Source organism: Pteropus vampyrus, unplaced genomic scaffold, assembly GCF_000151845.1.
Source record: "Pteropus vampyrus isolate Shadow unplaced genomic scaffold, Pvam_2.0 Scaffold7, whole genome shotgun sequence".
NCBI lineage: Eukaryota > Metazoa > Chordata > Mammalia > Chiroptera > Pteropodidae > Pteropus > Pteropus vampyrus.
The window spans coordinates 5419776-5425379 of NW_011888788.1; the positions used below are offsets into that span (position 1 = coordinate 5419776).

At 36.8% G+C, this 5604-nt stretch overlaps 1 protein-coding gene and 1 pseudogene across 1 annotated transcript in view; one reads left to right on the forward strand and one right to left on the reverse strand.

Moving 5' to 3' along the window:
* The window catches only part of PLCB1 (phospholipase C beta 1), a 650597-nt gene that overhangs the window by 533295 nt on the left and 111698 nt on the right, over positions 1–5604 (forward strand). The gene's annotated exons all lie outside the window — the stretch shown is intronic.
* On the reverse strand, positions 3177–3295 carry LOC111746948 (annotated as a pseudogene).

Sequence of the window (5604 nt, forward strand, 5' to 3'; positions counted from 1 at the left end):
ACTGAGTACAGCATATAAGACCTTTACCTTAAATAATAACATCCTTTGAACTGAACTTTCTATTGAATCAAACGTCAAGATTTCCCCCCTTTAAATCACTGGATATTATCAGAACTCTTTCTAAAATAAGTTAGGCTTATGTATGTGGGTTCTATTTAATTAGTCTGTACACTGGCTGTTAGCCAAAATATGTATCGCCCAAATCAAAACTTCCAAGATACAAAGGCTACATTCATTCACCAAGCATTCATTTCCATCCTTGGGGAAAGTTATGATCTAAGACAGAGCACAGGCATACCTCGGAGATATTTCGAGTTCGATTCCAGCCCACTGCAGGTCATAATCTTTTTGTTAATGAAGGACTTGCCTTCAGTTTGTAAAAACAAAACAAAACAAAACACAATGCCTGTGAAGCACAATAAAGCAAAACACGATAAAATTAGATATGCCTATAACTGATGCTCCAAACTTTGCTTAGCACTTGAGACCAAAATTTCTGTTCTCAAGAGTTTCCTCTGTCATCTGCATGTGTATTACACAAGTGCAGGTGTGTGAGTGGTCTTTACATCATTTTGATGTTGAAAAGGAAGGGATGTTTGATAATACTAAAATTTTATTTATTCCAAGAGGCTTACTCTTTAAGTTGTCAGACTTGTATGTTCCTGTAAGTGAAGTGAAATTTATCATCTAAAATAATTTGTTTCCTAATTCAGTGTATGGCACAATGGACAGTTTCAGTGGAATTTGATTATTTGAAAAGAAAAAGTCCTATGGTCTGGTATGAATTTCACCAGTAAAATACCCCAACAGCAAAAATCCAAGGTGATACTCTCATAAGGTACTTAACTCTATGAGGCTTTGGATGTCATTTAATTTTTTCCAAGACAGAGCTTGATACTTCATCTGTGGTTCAAGAACTTGGTGATATAATCAAAGATGAGGTTTACTGGTCGCTTTGGATTCTCTTTAAATGAAAATCTTTCTCCTCAAATAATAATTTAACAAAGTACCAATTTATAGAAACGATAATTTCTCAGAGTCCTCAAAGTTCGAAGCATTCAATAAAGAAGAGAAAATTTGCCTTTTAGGAGATGGTCTTTATATAACAACACTGTCCTTTTCATTTCTATATGGATTTGGAGTTTGCAAGCCACTTTTACTGGATGCCCTGGATAAAACTGGAACCTAATTAGGACAAACCTATAGTTCCCATTTTTAAAAGAGGAAATGATTGCTTGTAATGGTAGAGTGACTTGCCTAATATCAATAGCCAATAAATGGAGAAATTCGGGTCTTTTAAAATGGGATATCAAGAGAAAACCCTACATTCACTTGAGTTGAAACTACTCAAAGATTGGTTCAATTCCCCCGCTTTTACAAACTTCTGCCATAACAATTTTTTATACGTCAAGGGATTCTAATGAGGGGCTTCAGTTTCATCTGCCTAAAACAGTGATGAATCTAGAAACTTCAATGCTCTCATCCATGCCGTGCCCAATACCATAGGGATTTTACAAATGTAATTCTCAATGACAAAATGTTCCACTCTGCTTTAGAGCAGAGCTTCTCCAATTTTAATGTGCATGTGACTAACATGGGGATCTTGTTACACTGCAGATTCAGATTTAGTGGGTCTGGAACAGGGCACAAAATCCTGCATTTCTAAAAAGCTTTCAGGTACTGTTGCTACTGCTTCTGGCCTATGGACCATATTTTGAGTAACAAGGCTCTCAGACTTTAGCATGTGTCAGAATCATTTTGCTTCTTGAAACAAAAATTGCTGGGTCCCACCCTCAGAGTTTCTGATTTAGTAGGTCTGGAGTGGACCCAAGGGTTGCATTTCTAACAAGTTTATAGTAACGCTAATGCTGTTTGTCCAGGGACCACATGTTGAGAACCATTGTTTTGGAGGACTGCATCTGTTTCTCACAAGTATGTGGCTCTCCCTTGATGAAAGCCACTAATTCGACCCTCTCTAAAATGTCAGCTGAATCACAGAAACCCAGGAAGGGCTCCAGGAGAAACTCTTTTCTCTGGGAATTGTCCAGAATCTGCTCTATGGGTCACTGGCAACGGTCTCTGCCACATGATTTGTCTTAATTAATTTGAAATATACATTCTCACAAAATGAATGTAAAGGGCAGTTGGTCTACATTCTCTTTAAAAGAGGAATCCATGATTTATGTATAACTGCAAAAAGTTCATTTCTGCTGACTTCTTTGGAGACTGTATAAAAATATTCCTAATAAAGTTGGTAGGAATGGTAATCTCTCCCTAAATAAACTACTGCAATTATGAGTCAAATGCAGATTTTCTAGCTACAGACAACAAAAACAGCAGCATCTTTATTCTTTTCATTCATTCAAAAAAATTTTTCCTCATTTTGGCATAACATTTGGTGAATCTTTAGTTACAGGACTTTTGTCATTAATTATACATCTATTGATTATACATGAGCAGAAAATAAAATGTGGATTTATTCATTCATTCATTTATTCAATACATTTTTTTTTAACACGACTCTGTCAATTACCATGCTAGGCACTATGTGAATATGTAATTATGAGAAAAATCAGATATTCTCATAGATCTTACAGTCTGGAGAGACTGACATTGATAAAAATTCATATATGTCCATGTTAGCTTGCAGCTGTCATTACTGTTTCAATAGACCATGTGAATGCTGATGATTTCTTGACATGGCCATGCTATGGTGTCTCAATTGGATCCATGTTTCAGTTACTGCTGGGAGAACATGCTGGGTATTAATCGCAATAAAAGCCAAAATCATTTTACTTGATAAATGTTAATCAAGAAGCTTTAAAAGCTGAAGTCAACAGATGAATTTATTCATCTCCTTAAAACTATCTTTTGCTTCTAACTCATCCTGATAGATTTCAAAATAGAGGAATTTTGCCATATTTTATTATGAAAGTGTTCAAACATACACAAACATTGAAAGAATTGTACAATGAACATCTAAATATCAGTCTCCTGGATACACAGTTAAAATGTCAGTGTGTTTGCTTTATTGCATATATTTGCATCTATCCATCCCTCTGTCCATTCATTATTCCATCTTACTTCATTTTTTTTTTTAGGCTAGGCAACCCTTGGTTGACCTCATGGATTGCAAGGACCTTGTCAGCTTATAATCCCTTATTTTTTATTTTTTATGCCTACAGCACCTGGTCTTCCTAGGTGGTCTCCCATTCAAGTATTAACCATGCCCGACCCTGCTTAGCTTCCGATTTCAGACGGGATCGGGCTCGTTCAGGGTGGCATGGCCATAGACCTCCATTTTACTTTTTGATGCATTTCAAAGTAGATTGCAAATACTAGTATATTTCATCTCTAAACACTTCAGAATGCATACGCCAGCATACAGTTTTTACAAGTGATCTGAATTTCTTAGAAATATGGGGCAGATACATTATCTTATTTCATTCAGTTAATAGAATTTAAGATACAAATTGTACATGCTCTTGAGGGAAAGACTAGTCTGACAAAGCCACACTCACTGCCCACATTTGTCCCAAGCAGACTGGATTTCTGCATGATGAATGAGTCTCGCCCAGAATATTCTGGAAAACCTCATGGCCTTACCCCTAAGCCAGCTGGTGTCCCAACCAAGATGCTGCCACCCTAACCACCACATGGAAGTGACTGCACCTTTTAGATGACTCAGGCAAGGATAGCATGACCCAACACTTCCAATAGCTCAGTCACACATCTGGTATTGGGAAGACCATTTACTTATCATATTAACCACTTAACTAAATTCCTCAAATTCTAGTTCTCTATTGCTTGATCACTTGATCCATATTTTTAGTGCCCAGGATGGAAATCTTTTTAATTAGCATACCAAATGCAATTTTCTCTTTCTATAAAACTTGTTAAAATGGCCTTCCCAGTTATTCCTTTACTGAACCACTTGTAATATATCTTAAAGGCACTTCTGTTTGTTTATTTATTTATTCATTCATTTGTTTTTTTTAAATTAAATTTGTCATTTATTTTTGAAATAGGAAGGATATTAATATTAATAAAATTTTGGCTTTAAGAAGTCCACTATTCCATGTTTTAAGGGAAAATGTTGTAATACTTTCATTTAGCCACAAGAGGGCAGGGACCTACTTCTGCTGTAGTTAATTCTGCACATTTGTCTCTATCAGCTAAGCAAAATCTACTGCAACTAAAATACTAGCTTCTGAAATTTCTTTCCTTGAAAATTGTTTAATTGGATTCTAAGAGCCTCTCCACTAAACAGCAAAACTTACATTTCTAGTTCTTTGACTTCTATCATAATTTTTAGTTTGATGTGAAACTATTTCATTCTTATTTTATTCAAACTCTTAAAAAAGAGCATTTAGAATAAAGTCACAAGTATTCACTTCCACTGATTCTTTTGAGTGGGACAAGGAATTTTGGTTTTGCTTTTCAGCTCTTATATTCATAGAGCAGGATTTATTCAATCTTTCATTGATGATATTAAAATTTTAATTATAGTATTGTACTACTATAGGTGCTTTTTCTGTTTTGCAGCTCTTATATTTAACCGTTTTATTTAAGTGGGTTAACTTTTTGTATGTGAATACCTTTTTAGTGTAACAGAGTCAACTCTTTGAGAATGATGTTTACGTTTATACATCTCTGTATCTCAGCAACAAATTAAGTTGCTATGTGGCTCCTTCAGCTGCTGTTATAGAAAACAGAATGAAATAGTGCAGCAGAAAAATTCAGGCTTTAGGTCATACCACATTTTTAAACACCGGTCCTGCTTCCTGTGACCTCTAGCAAGTGACACGGCTTTAAATAAAAAGTCTTTAACAATGCGTCCAAGTTATTTGCTTTATAATGGAGGTAAGAGTGCTGCCTACCCTGACCTGTGGCGATGAAGCCGGAACACGTCACAGTGTCAAGCACACCGGTGATTTACAGCTGCTTTGATTATCAATCTCCTTTAGGGACATGTCAGTTAAAATTTGTACATACTGCACTTAGTTAGCAAAATATTTTAACCATCAATCTAATATATTTGCCATTATAGACTCTCGCTTAACTAATAAAGAAAGTTTGTTTCCACAAGATCATAAGAAGCCCCTGACAAGTGTCAAACTATACACAAAGGAACCCCAAATTCCTCAGTCCCAGCATTCAGTGTCCTCCTTACTCCCACCTCTCCACCTTTGTTCAGCCACTGAGGTGAGGAGGTGGGAGCGGTGGGCTGCAGACCAGCTGCGTTTCCAGCATACCCCTTTCCCTTCGGCGGTGCTGTGGGTGCTTTGTTCGCCTGGCACAATCCCAGAATCCCAGGCAAATTCTGCTCCTCTGAGCAGAGTGTACAGATAGGCAGCTTCTGTGCCAAAGGGATGGAAGCTGTGCTTTGTTTGGCCTCTCAGTGATTAAAAATTGGGAACGTTCATAAAAACTCATTTTCCCGTTTTCCGCTAATCCTAGACACTTAGAGTGGCAGCTGCCCCCTTTAGAGGAGCTGCCCCACTAGCTCTGGGCATGGACAGCCTCACATTTGCATTAAATCTAGCCCCCTTTTATCATTTCTTCATCTTTGTGAACTGCCTACTAATGTATGGTTTGAATGGT